We start from the raw sequence: 13,204 nt of genomic DNA, 5'->3' as shown, positions 1-13,204 counted from the left end.
CTCACATCCATACATGATTACTGGAAAAACCATAGCTTTGACTAGATGGACCTTTGTTGGCAAAGTAATGTTTCTGCTTTTTAATAAGCTGTCTAGTTTGGTCATACCCTTTCTTCCAAGGAGCAAGTGTCTTTGAATTTCATGGCTGCAGTCACCATCTGCAGCGATTTTGGAGCCCCCCAAAATAAAGTCTGTCACTGTTTCCATTGTTTCCCCATCTATTTGCTATGAGGTGATGGGACTAGATGCCATGATCTTAGTTTCCTGAATGTTGAGCTTTAAGCCAGCTTTTTCACTCTCCTCTTTCACTTTCATCAAGAGGCTCTTTAGTTCTTCACTTCTTTGTCAGGAAGCTGGTAATGCTAGAGGAGGGAGAAGGGACTTAAACATTCCTGTGCTTCCTGAATGTTCCCTTTTTCTGTGAGCATCACACTAGTACCACTTTTCTTTTTTACCCCAAAGCTTCAGTTCCTTCCTGTAGCAGCAGTTCAATTGAGTTTTGAGTTGTTCACAACATCATTACAAAAGCAACCTGCCTTCTCAGAGATACCTGTGTAAGCTGACTGAGACTCTTTTTCCAAGGTCAGCTTCCTCCTCTGAGTTCCTAAGCTTTAATAATTCCAGTTTCCTTTCTTCATTCCCCAGTTCTAGGGGTGGTAAATGCTTCTTACAGTTGCTCCCTCTGTGACAAATCATCTTGCCTTTTCCTTTTCTTAGTTAACAACTTTATACATAGATAACAATTATATTTTCTCTGTTCTAGTAACTGGTATGATTTCCGTCTCTTGACTGTACCTTGAATGATACAGATGTATATGAGCTGCAATTTTTCTATTCTTTCCTTTATTGAAATTGGCAAGAAGACATTCACTCATGTCTCAGAATTTATATATGATTTACAAAAAAAAAATCAAAACCAAGATGAGTTCACATCAAGCAATTTGTCAAAATAGGAAGAAAAGTAGAAGAAATAAATGAACAATAGAGTGGCGTGTTTTGTCAGTATTTGATTCCCGCCCCCTCCCCCCTCTATAACTGAGCAGTTGTTCACAGTGCTCCAATGTCTTTTTCATAGTTCTAGAAGCCAATAAATCCCAAAATAACTCCATTACAGTGAAACAAACTGCATAGCCCAAAGATAGATTTACTGGAATGATGTCAAGTGATTGTTTCCATAGTACTGAGTGCTTACTTTGGGGTTTTCTTAGAGCTGAGTTGTCAAAAGGTTGTTATTTTGGCTTGAGGAAAAGCTTAAAAGGATATTCTAGGGGAAGAGAGCATGGCTTAACAGTTGCTTGCTTCTGGGGCTGCAGAGGGCAAAGGAAAATAACTCCAGGACAAGCTATGAACAGTTTGTAGCCAAAGTTACCTTCAAGAGAAGAAACATTTAGCTGGTATGTCAAAGAAATAACCAGTACTAAGGCTTAAACCAAAGTTTGAATTTAAAAACCCTGGCTTTGTATAATTATTCAAACTTAGATTGCTGAATATTGCTGAGAAATCTAGCTGCTTTAAATTTGTTTAGGATATCCCAGTTTGAAAGGAATGGTTTGTGGTTTTTGTTTGTTTGAATACAGAGCATGCAGGGTCTTAGTTCCCCGGTGAAAGTGAAAGTGGTTCAGTCGTGTCCGACTCTTTGCGACCCCATGGACTATACAGTCTGTGGAATTCTCCAGGCCAGAATACTGGAGTGGGTAGACTTTCCCTTCTCCAGGGGATCTTCCCAACCGAAGGATCAAACCCAGATCTCTCGCATTGCAGGCAGATTCTTTACCAGCTGAGTCACAAGGGAAGCCCCTTTGTTCCCCACCCAGGGATTAAACCCATGCTTCTGTAGTTCAAGTACAGAGTCTCAATTGCTGGACTGTCAGGGAAGTCCCTGAAAAGGGAAGCTCCTTAAGCAAAACTACCTTACCAGCTGATCACCAGTTTATGGGATAAATTTCCTTTGTTTTCCCTGAAATCTGGAACCTCCCTCCATCACAGATCTAGGTAACACAGATGTAGCTCAAGGATGGTTTATGAAAATAATTGTCTGTTTTTGTACATCTGCACTGAGCCAGCCATGACCCATTTCAGAGAAAGTAGTCACTGTACCTTCTTTCTTTAAAATGTATTTCATTATTAATAATATGTGTGTGTGTTAATTGCTCAGTAGTATCTGACTCTTCATGATACCGTGGATTATAGCCCACCAGGCTCCTCTGTCCATGGGATTCTCTGGGCAAGAATCCTGGAGTGGGTTGTCATTTTCTTCTCCAGTATTAATAATATATGAAAGCAGTCAAATGGTCTTAAGCCTTTTTTGAGGACTATAACTACAACATGTGCAACCTTCCCCATCACGCACACTTTTCTCTTTCCCAATCACCACACCAAAGATATTTCAGTCAAATGGTACTGCCTATCTAAAGTACTTAACTTTTGATCTCTTACTACAGTCTGAACACTACCATCAGTAAACCTCCATTCTAATCTTTGTCTTGCCTCATTTACACAGGTCTTAATAATTCTCTCTCTTTTTTAATGTAAATTACCTCCCCAAACACCATCATTTTCTGTGCATGACAATGTAATTCATGTGACCACTGTAACATAAAAGTGGGAAGACAAAGGGATCTGTATGTTGTAAAGTATCTGCAGTTTACTTAAAGTGGTAAAATACTGGCTCTGAGTATACTGTTAATGGTTAGCTATGTATATTATAATTCCTAGACAACACGTACACACACACACAAACACACACAAAGAGATATAGCCTACTTATAGATAAATTAAAATGAAATATTGAAGCATATTCAAATAATCTAAAGGAAGACAGACAGCAACAGTAAGGTGGGGAACAGAGGGACAAAAAATGAAGGGGACAAACAAAACAAATAATAATAAAATGGTTGACCTAAATCTGACCATACAATGGTTACATTAAATGTAAATGCTTTAAACACATCAGATGAAGACAGATACAGAATGGTCAGCAAATAAGCAAAATACTTTGAAGAAACTCACTTCAAATATAATTACATAAGTAGGTTAAAGCAAGAGGATGGAAAAAGATCTCCCATATGAGCACTGATCAAAAGAAATAGGGAGTGGCTGTACTACACAAGACAAAGTAGACTTCATAGCACAGAAAATCCCCAAGGATAAAAGGATACATTACAGGTTGCTAGGGCTTCTCAGGTGGTGCTAGTGGTAAAGAACCCGCTGCCCGAGACCCAGGCTGGACCCCTGGATCGGGAAGATCCTCTGGAAAAGAAAATGACCACCCACTCCAGTATTCTTGCCTGGAGAATGCCGTGAACAGAGGAGTCTGGTATGCTGTAGTCCATAGGGGTCGCACAGACTGAAGGGGTCAGACATGACTGAAGTGACTTAGCACGCAAACAGGTTGTTAAAAGAGTTAATTCACGAAGACATAATCCTAAATGTGATTGCCCCCAACGACAGAGCTTCAAAATGCCCAAAGCAAAAGTTGGCAGTACTGAAAGGAGAAAGAGACATCTATAGTTATAGTAGGAGACTTCAACATTCCTTTTTGTAATAGATAGAACTAACAGACAGAAAATCAGCAAGAATATAGTACCTTGAGTATACCCATTTGACCTATTTAATCCCAAGTATATTTCTGCCTTTTTTTCTTTCATTTTTCAACTCACTCTTGCTCTCCATTTTCTTTCAGTTCCTAGCTTTATACTAAACTTAGTTGTGTTTTTCACTTTTACATCCATTTCCAGTTGGTTACAAAAGCAAAAATAGGGATCATGAAAGTTTAAAGGGCACAGTGAGTATTTAGCTTAAACAGCTTGCAACAGCCACTGGGAACTGGTAGTTTACTCTGGAGTTTCCCTTTCTTCTTTTGAATAATTCACAAAGTATTCATACAGCCTGCTCTTATCATTTGTAACTGAGAGCTACATTATGGTCTAGTAAAGCAATGTATCTTAAATTTTCTCCCTCACTATTTTTTATTGCTGTTAGAACAGTTAAAACGTAGTCGCTTTGGTTAGTATGGTATCCAGTCAGACTTCACCAACCATTTACAAAGAAGATTTTGTAAAACACTGATTTTTTTTCATCTTTACTTACAGAAATTAACTTTTATAAAGCAAAGAAAGCAAAATTACACTGTGTATAACAGTGCAAACAACTTAAACTATATATCAGCCTTTACTGGTAGGCACTAATTTTTAGTTAATATGAGTTAAATAATAGTGAATTCCCAGTGTTTATTCCAGTGATTTGGCAAAGATACATTCTCAAAACAATTGAACATGCCAGCAAAGCCTTTTCTTTAATTTTGTTAATTTTCATCTTTATTTTCCTTTACCTCTTAGGAATTTTCTTACCTGAATTTTTTTTTTTTCCTATACTAGAAGAAAAATATAGGCTGCAGTAGGAGGCAGTACTTTAAACATTGTTATGAATATTTGAAAAAATATGCCCTTCAGAGTAAAGAAAGTTCACATACAGAGACTCTGCCTTGTTTGAAAATAATAATCATTTACTGAGCACTTATTACATGTTAAAAATGTGTCTTTATTTACATTATCACATTTTATCATACTGTAAGCATTTCAGGGGAAAAATTAAAAGTTTAAATCTTTCCCAAAGGTATATAGCTGGCATTACATTTGATAGGCATAAATATACAATTTACACATAATATTTTAAATGTATTCATTGAAAAGATATTTTAATAATGCCAATAATAATAAATAATGCTAATAATAAATTTAAACGTGTGAAGATTTCTTTCCTTTACTGTTTGTGATAGAAAATTAGTCCAAAAATAGTTGTGTCTCAACTTCCAACCCTTATATGTGGATAAGCAATGGTTTCCTTTATAATTCTTTGCTAGTTCAATGAAAAAAATAAATGATGTAACTTTTATTGAAGAGCATCAATCTTGGATAATTTATTCTCTGCCTATGTGAATTAAGATAATAACAGTAAGTCCTATGTACTGAGTATTTTTTTAATTTAATTTAATTTAATTTTATTAGTATTTTTTAAACTTTACTATTTGCTGAGTCTCTGTGATGTGCCGGGCCTTGCGCCTAACCCCTCACGTGCACGGCCTTACGTAAGCGCTACAGCCAGCGCAGCCCTGGGTGGCGCCCGTTTACAGTAGACGAGACTCAGTCTCAGGGAGAATTAGTACATTGCTCAAGATTATCCAGCAATGTATTGCTGAGGTCCCAATCACTGCTTTTAATAATTGCAGGAGCACTATTGTGTGACTAAGTGCCAAACACAAATACCAAAACATCTGAGTAAAAAGTGGGAAAAAATTCAATCATTAATTACTGGTTGCTGCTGCTGCTGCTAAGTCGCTTCAGTCGTGTCCGACTCTGCGCGACCCCATAGACGGCAGCCCACCAGGCTCCCCCGCCCCTGGGATTCTCCAGGCAAGAGTACTGGAGCGGGGTGCCATAATTACTGGGTCCTGGTAGGCTGCAGTCCATGGGGTCGCTAGAGTCGGACACGACTGAGTGACTTCACTTTCACTTTTCACTTTCATGCGTTGGAGAAGGAAATGGCAACCCACTCCAGTGTTCTCGCCTGGAGAATCCCAGGGACGGGGTAGCCGGGTGGGCTGTCGTCTATGGGGTCGCACAGGGTCAGACATGACTGAAGTGACTTAGCAGCAGCAGCAGCAGGTATCATATTAGACTTCCAGTTGTTTTACTGTATTTAACCAAGGTCATTATTGAATTCTGTTGCTCTAATTTCTTCTGTGGCCAAAAAGCCAAGGAAAATTGGTTAAGTTTTGTCGACTCTAAAGTTTCTGTATCATTTGGAAGCATGTAACTCTTACACTAAAAGGATTCTTAAAAATCACAACTGTGTGGTTAAATGGCAATCACACCCACACGTGTGTCCAAAAAATATGGTAATAAGGGAACAGAAATAATTGTAGTAGTAATGAAAGTACAGTAATTAAATATTAGGGTAGTAATGTTGGAATTGAAAGTTGTGGAAGTTGAAATGAAATTTCTCTCCTCAATTAAGAAGTAATATCTTTGTATTACCTTAAAATACTAGGGGAAACGCAATTTCACAAAGACTCCCTTCCCATTAGCAGACTATTCTGCAGAATCTTAGTAAGATTTGCAGATGACTGCTTAATTTTTTGTTTTTTACTTTAGATTTTTAACACAAGAAGAATTCTCTAGGCCTTAAGTAGTTTACTATAATGGACAAGAAATTCTGTAGGAAGATAATTTAGAAAAGAAGTAAATAATTTAAATTTAAAAGCCTGTATGAATGGATCTTTGTGACTCAGTATTTAGAATATTCTTTTAGTAATCTAGAAACTGTAATATGTTGTCCAAAAATCCTTATCTCTTTTTTTGTTGTCTTTCTAATTAATATTAAAAAAGAATATGCAATGACAGTTGAAAATATTTCACACCTAAGGAAGATATCTTATTGAAAGGAATAAGTCAGAGATACAATACAAATAAAATAGTCATACATATTTTGGCAAGAGTTTCAAATGGAACAGTCATAGATAGCTCCTGATAAACAACGCATAAAAAGATTTTATCTATAGCATGTAGTCCAAAAACACCTTTCAGGTCTCTCTTGATTGACCCTGAATAAAAGTTATACTTCAGGTGACAGAAAAAAAGGTCCATTAATGTTGCTCATGCATTTCAACATAAAAATGGAATAGAATCATTGACTACAGGTAGAAATGTGCAAAACTACTCAAGATAAATATGCTGCTTTGAGGCTGCACATTCACTCCACTTTTGTCTGCCAGCCTGATTTTTGAATTGGGCACTCATGGATAAAAAGTATGTGATCTGAAAAAATACTGTGTGTCTTTTAAGTCAGTGTCATGTAATGTCATTCCTTTTGGCAAAATTTATGTTACATGGTGTTAGACCATGGGCTGAGCTAATGTAACATGATGCATTAAAAACTGCATATCCTGATTGCAGTATGTGTCAGAACAATGAATTGTTACATCAGATACCTGTTCAGCTGTAAATGGGGCCCCCTATAAGTCACTGGCAAAAGGATGATAGTCTCCTGATGCCTGTATAGAACTCTTGATATCTAAAACATGCAGCCTTCCGACCTCCATTCTCTGTGACATGTGGCCATTTAAGTTGCATGTTTAATACATGCATACAATGAGAACACAGCACATTATTAAAGCCACAATTGGAAACATTTTTGTTTTCATAGGCATCTTTCTTCCGAAGATCCAGTGGCTATATCTTCCCCCCTCTCCCAAACAAAGACACACATATGGAGTTCTGATGGATTCTGTATTAGTTAGAAAGTCCTTTGGGCTGCAAGTAACAGGAATCACATAAACAGTAGTTTAACACATAAGGATTTGTTTTCTCACATAAAATGACTAGATTCAGCAGTTAAATGATATCAGGACTAGGTATCTGAAATATCTGTCTTTTCCTCATGATTGAAAGGTGGGTGTTTTAACTCCAGTTGTTCCATCTACTTTCACTGAAGAAGTGGGAAAGGGCTAGTTCCCTGTTTTTGTCCCTTTTATCAAGAAATCCAAAGCATTTCCATCAACTGCTACATGTTTCCAGTTATATCTAATTCGTCACCACTAGCTGCAAGGAAGATTTAGAGAGTAGACCCTACATGGAAACAGGTTAAGAAGAAAGGTTTGGAGAATGAGTGTTTGGTAAGCCAGCTAATAATGTCTACTGTAGATGCCCCTGACAATTTATAAATAGAGCAGAAAACAGTATAGAGAAGACTTTAAAGAATAATCAATTCACATGGTAAAAATTTAATATTGACTTCCTTCTCTCTCTCTCTTTAGTCGCTAAGTCATGTCCAACTCTTGCGACCCCATGGACTGTAGCCCACCAGGCTCCTCTGTCCGTGGGATTCTCCAGGCAAGAATACTAGAGTGGGTTGCCATTTCCTTCTCCACTTCTACTTCACCCTATACACAAATATCAGTTCTAGTGGAATGTGAGTATAAGTGTGAAAGATAAAAAAATATATCTTCTGTAATAAAACATAGGATAATATCTTCATGATGTATGTAGGCAAAGATTTTTTAGATATAATACAAAAAGCACTCACCCTCAAGGGAAGAATGTAGTCACTGGATGACTAAAATCTATATCTAAAATCAAGCACTTCTGTTCATCCAGCATACCGTTCAGAGAATGAGAAGGGAAGCCGTAGAGCCATGTTGTTGCCCCTGAACATTCTTATACATGTCTTTTGGGAAACAAAAGTGAGCATTTGCACTAGCTCAATAATTGGCTGGAACAGAAACATGGACTTAGTGTAAATATGTGAACTGAAAGCTGTGGAAGTTTAAGGCTGACAATCAACTATGCTCCCTACAGAAGTTTCTCTTGAAGGTACACCTGAGGTGTGTATTCTCAGGGTTGCTACACTGCATTTTTCAGGGTGGAAGGGGTCTTACGAAAACAAGCTGCCACCAGATAATCTTCTCTTGGAATGGTGCCATATCAAGGGGTCAGTATTGGTTTTTCCTGCTGGCAGGTTAGCCATTTAGCAGTACAAGTAGCCAAATCAGACTTAACGAAAAGGAGTTAACTTAACAAAAAGGAGTTAATCAGACTTAACTTTCATCAAAGTTAGAAATCTATGTCAGTCTCCTGTTTGACTTTTATTTAACTCAGCAAATACTTACTCTGCATTTACTTGCCATTAGGCATTAAGATTCATGCTGGAGAGACTAAGATGAACATGATGTGGTCGCTAATCTCGACTAGCTCGGAGTCAGTTGAGGGAGAATGACATGCAGAGATGGGGAGACTAAGTTCACAGCCCAGTAAGTATGGGGAAAACAACTTGTATTGTCAGGGAAGTGGTAGCATTCTTTAATAAAATATCACCTCAGCCCTCCAAGATTATTAGTAATGGAGAAGTGCCACTCAGGGAGGAGATGGCTGGACTTACCTCTTTTCCTGCCGGATTCATGAGTCCTGGGTATCTCTCAGATCTCTTCAGGCTTCAACCATGAATGTTGATAAACTGATTGCTTACAGAATCCCCTACAGATTTATTCCTATAGTTCACCTGAACCCAGGCTGGAATCTTTAAACAGAACTCAATTAAGGTTTATGGATAGGACTTCCCTGGCAGTCCAGTGGTGCACTTCCACTGTGGAGGGTAGGTTCGATCCCTGGTCGCGGAACTAAGATCCCATGTGCCATTTGGTATGGCCAAAAAAAAAAGTGGGGGCGGGGGGGCGCTTATGTATAACAGAACAGAAGGGTGTCAAACAGTAAGAAATGCAGCTTGCGTGGTTTCTATTCCAAATACCATAGGGCATCTGCTTGCCTAGATCTTGCAGGCCTCCTGTGGTTAGTACTCTCCCATAGTAACAAAAAATAACCTTCCATTGGTCTACTTCCTCAAAGTCCAGACCCAAAGGAGCAAGGCACAGAGAAAGGTGTGTTGTGTGTGTCTGTGTGTATGGGGTTAGAGGGTGATGATGGGATGTTCCAAATTATCTTGGTAGCCCTCTTGTTGGAATGAGAAGGCTCCATGACATATTGTTAAATGGGGAAAAAAAGATTTTTAAAGTGGGGTTTATTCATTCAAGAAATGTTTATTGAGTACCTACTATGTGCCAGGCTTTGCTACATGCTGGGCTACAGTGGTAGATAAGTCCAACATGGGTCCTTTTTATATGAAGGTAATAGTCAAACAGGAATTCAGCATAATCTCATAAATTAGGATGTATATTTCTATATTCATACAAGTGTGTATCCTACTGTTTACTCAGTTTCCTATTTAGCACCTCCCAGATGACTTATTTATTTAACAAACATTTTGTATGGGGCTTAATTAAGTACCAGCCCTGTCCTAAGCATTTTATAAATACTAACTCATTTAGGCTTTATAACAACATTATCAGGTAGGTATTATAATCGGGCTTTGCTCAGTGGTAAAGAATTCACCTGCAATGCAGGAGATGCAGGTTCGATTCCCCTGGGTCAGGGATATCCCCTGGAGAAGAAAATGGCAACCCACTCCAGTATTCTTGCCTGAAAAATCCCATGGATAGAGGAGCCTAGCAGGCTACATTCCACAGGGTTGCAAAAGAGTCGAACACAACTTAGTGACTAAAATAACAACAACATTATTATTATCACCCATGTTTTACAGAGGAAGAAACTGGGGCATAGAAAGGTTGTTAATTTGTCCAGGTTTTCACAGTTAATAAGAAGTAGAGCTGGCTGAAAGAGATGCGAATACCAGACCACCTGACCTGCCTCTTAAGAAACCTATATGCAGGTCAGGAAGCAACAGTTAGAACTGGACATGGAACAACAGACTGGTTCCAAATAGGAAAAGGAGTACATCAAGGCTGTATACTGTCACCCTGCTTATTTAACCTCTATGCAGAGTACATCATGAGAAATGCTGGACTGGAAGAAGCACAAGCTGGAATCAAGATTGCCGGGAGAAATATCAATAACCTCAGATATGCACATGACACCACCCTTATGGCACAAAGTGAAGAGGAACTACAAAGCCTCTTGATGAAAGTGAAAGAGGAGAGTGAAAAAGTTGGCTTAAAGCTCAACATTCAGAAAACAAAGATCATGGCATCTGGTCCCATCACTTAATGGGAAATAGATGGGAAACAGTGGAAACAGTGTCAGACTTTATTTTGGGGGGCTCCCAAATCACTGCAGATGGTGACTGCAGCCATGAAATTAAAAGACGCTTACTCCTTGGAAGGAAAGTTATGACCAACCTAGATAGCATATTGAAAAGCAGAGACATTACTTTGCCAACAAGGGTCCGTCTAGTCAAGGCTATGGTTTTTCCAGTGGTCATGTATGGATGTGAGAGTTGGAGTGTGAAGAAGGCTGAGCACCGAAGAATTGATGGTTTTGAACTGTGGTGTTGGAGAAGACTCTTGAGAGTCCCTTGGACTGCAAGGAGATCCAACCAGTCCATTCTGAAGGAGATCAGTTCTGAGTGTTCTTTGGAAGGAATGATGCTGAAGCTGAAACTCCAGTACTTTGGCCACCTCATGCGAAGAGTTGACTCATTGGAAAAGACTCTGATGCTGGGAGGGATTGGGGGCAGGAGGAAAAGGGGATGACAGACGATGAGATGGCTGGATGGCATCACTGACTCAATGGAGGTTAAGTTTGAGTGAACTCTGGGAGTTGGTAATGGACAGGGAGGCCTGGCGTGCTGCGATTCATGGGGTTGCAAAGAGTCGGACACGACTGAGCGACTAAACTGAACTGAACTGAGAGCTGGAAAGTGACTCTAGGCATTTTGGCCCCAGAGTTCATGCTTTTGACCACTACTCTAAATTTCTGACAGTGGGAAACATTCTGCCTGTCCCCTATCTTTAGGCATGGGGCCAAACACCATGATCTTAACGCATAGCCTCAAGCATACAGTATAGACACATAGACACAGATGAAACACACACTGCGGGCCTGGCCATGTGCTGTGTGCTCAGTTGCTCAGTCATGTCCAGCTCTTTGCGACCATTTGAACTGTAGGTCACCAGGTTCCTCTGTCCATGGGATTTCCCAGGCAAGAATACTGAAGTGGGTTGCTGTATCCTTCTCCAGGTGATCTTCTGGACCCAAGGATCAAACCAGCGTCTCCTGTGTCTCCTGCGTTGCAGGCAGATTCTTTACCTGCTGAGCCATTGGGGAAGGCCTGAGTGTAGGATTGGGTGTATACAGCAGCAGCAAAGGTCTTTTGGCTGGTATATTACATTTATTTATTACTGGTTCACACATACAAGATCATTAAAACAAAGGGAAAAAAAAGCAAATGGGTGGAGGCAGAGTTGGGGGTTTGGTGAGATAGTAGGTATTTACATCAAAAACCTAGGCTGAGGGAAAAGCTGCAAAAAGTGCAAAACTGAGGTCTGAGGTTCTGGAAACCATGGCAAAAAGCAAAGAATGAAATGTTACAAAGTTTTTGTTGCCTGACTGAAGGAAGATCCTTGACAGTAGCAAGAACCCTATCTTCACAATCTTTTGATGTTTGGGTTTTACTGTTATTGTTTCTTTGGCTTAAGGGGTTACCTAATAACTTTATATTAATGATCTACTGGATTTCTGATTGTAGCATTTTGCTGTGGTGAGTCCCATTTTTTTTTTTTCTGTTTTTTACTTTTACTCCTCCCACCCTATATGTCATAGCTCTACTGTGTCACTTGAAATTGTATTTCTGTATGCCAACCAGTACGATAACAATATTTATTGAATTTAACACCTTCTGTACACTGAACACAGGTGGAGGTTTGGAGAGGAAGATTTATAGAAGACAAGGTTTTTGTCTCTAAAGAGGCTTGTAATCCAATGAAGAGTTAAGTAAGCACATTCTCATGAAGAACTCAAACATAGATTTTAAAAGAAAGATACCCCAAATAAAAATGAATTTTGGGTGATTCCAAAGTATCCAAGGAGCATGAACTAGACAGAGGTCAGTCTTGCTAGACTTTCTCCAGGAGGTGGTTTTTTTTTTTTTTTTTAATGTTTGTTTATTTATTTATTTAGCTGTGCCAGGTCTTACTTGCCCTGTGTGAGAGCTTTCATTGCAGCACGTGGGATCTAGTTCCCCAACCAGGGATCGAACCTGTGCCCTCTGTTTTGGGAGCACAGTCTTAACCACTGCACCACCACGGAAGTCCCCAGGAGGTGCACTTTGATGTTGGATTTATACTAAAGTTCTTGAACTGTCAGGGGCTTGACCTGTCCATAGCTAGTCACAGAAGCCAGGAGGAAAGCAAGTGTAGGGAAGGGTAAAGACAGTGAGGTTTTTGAAGAATGATACCAGGAAGCTAGAAAAGAAAGGAGCACTGCCCTGTGTTCCCTGGGGGACCCCATCAGGAAGAGGGCGGATGGAGCTCGCAGGAGGCCTGCCTCATTTTGTGCAATAGAGAAGTATTTTGGAAATATAAAGCAATAGTAAAAAACTATTGAGTATCTATTACGTGTCAACCTTCATATCTACTCTGTAAGTGAAAGTCGCTCAGTTGTGTCAGACTCTTTGTGACCCCATGGACTATACAGCATGGAATTCTCTAGGCCAGAATACTGGAGTGGGTAGCCTTTCCCTTCTCCAGGGGATCTTCCTAACCCAGGGATTGAACCCAGGTCTTCCGCATTGCAGGAGGATTCTTTACCATCTGAGCCACCAGGGAAGCCCCTACTCTGAAAGTGGACATTAATTTTTC

The 13,204-nt window shown here is 39.5% G+C and overlaps 1 protein-coding gene across 1 annotated transcript in view; it reads left to right on the top strand.

Moving 5' to 3' along the window:
* The window catches only part of TBCA (tubulin folding cofactor A), a 211,483-nt gene that overhangs the window by 114,237 nt on the left and 84,042 nt on the right, over positions 1-13,204 (top strand). The window lies entirely within an intron of this gene.

The sequence above is a fragment of the Bubalus kerabau genome, chromosome 10, assembly GCF_029407905.1.
Source record: "Bubalus kerabau isolate K-KA32 ecotype Philippines breed swamp buffalo chromosome 10, PCC_UOA_SB_1v2, whole genome shotgun sequence".
NCBI lineage: Eukaryota > Metazoa > Chordata > Mammalia > Artiodactyla > Bovidae > Bubalus > Bubalus kerabau.
Note: the sequence above shows the minus strand (reverse complement) of the source record. Positions and strands in the feature narration are given on the sequence as shown.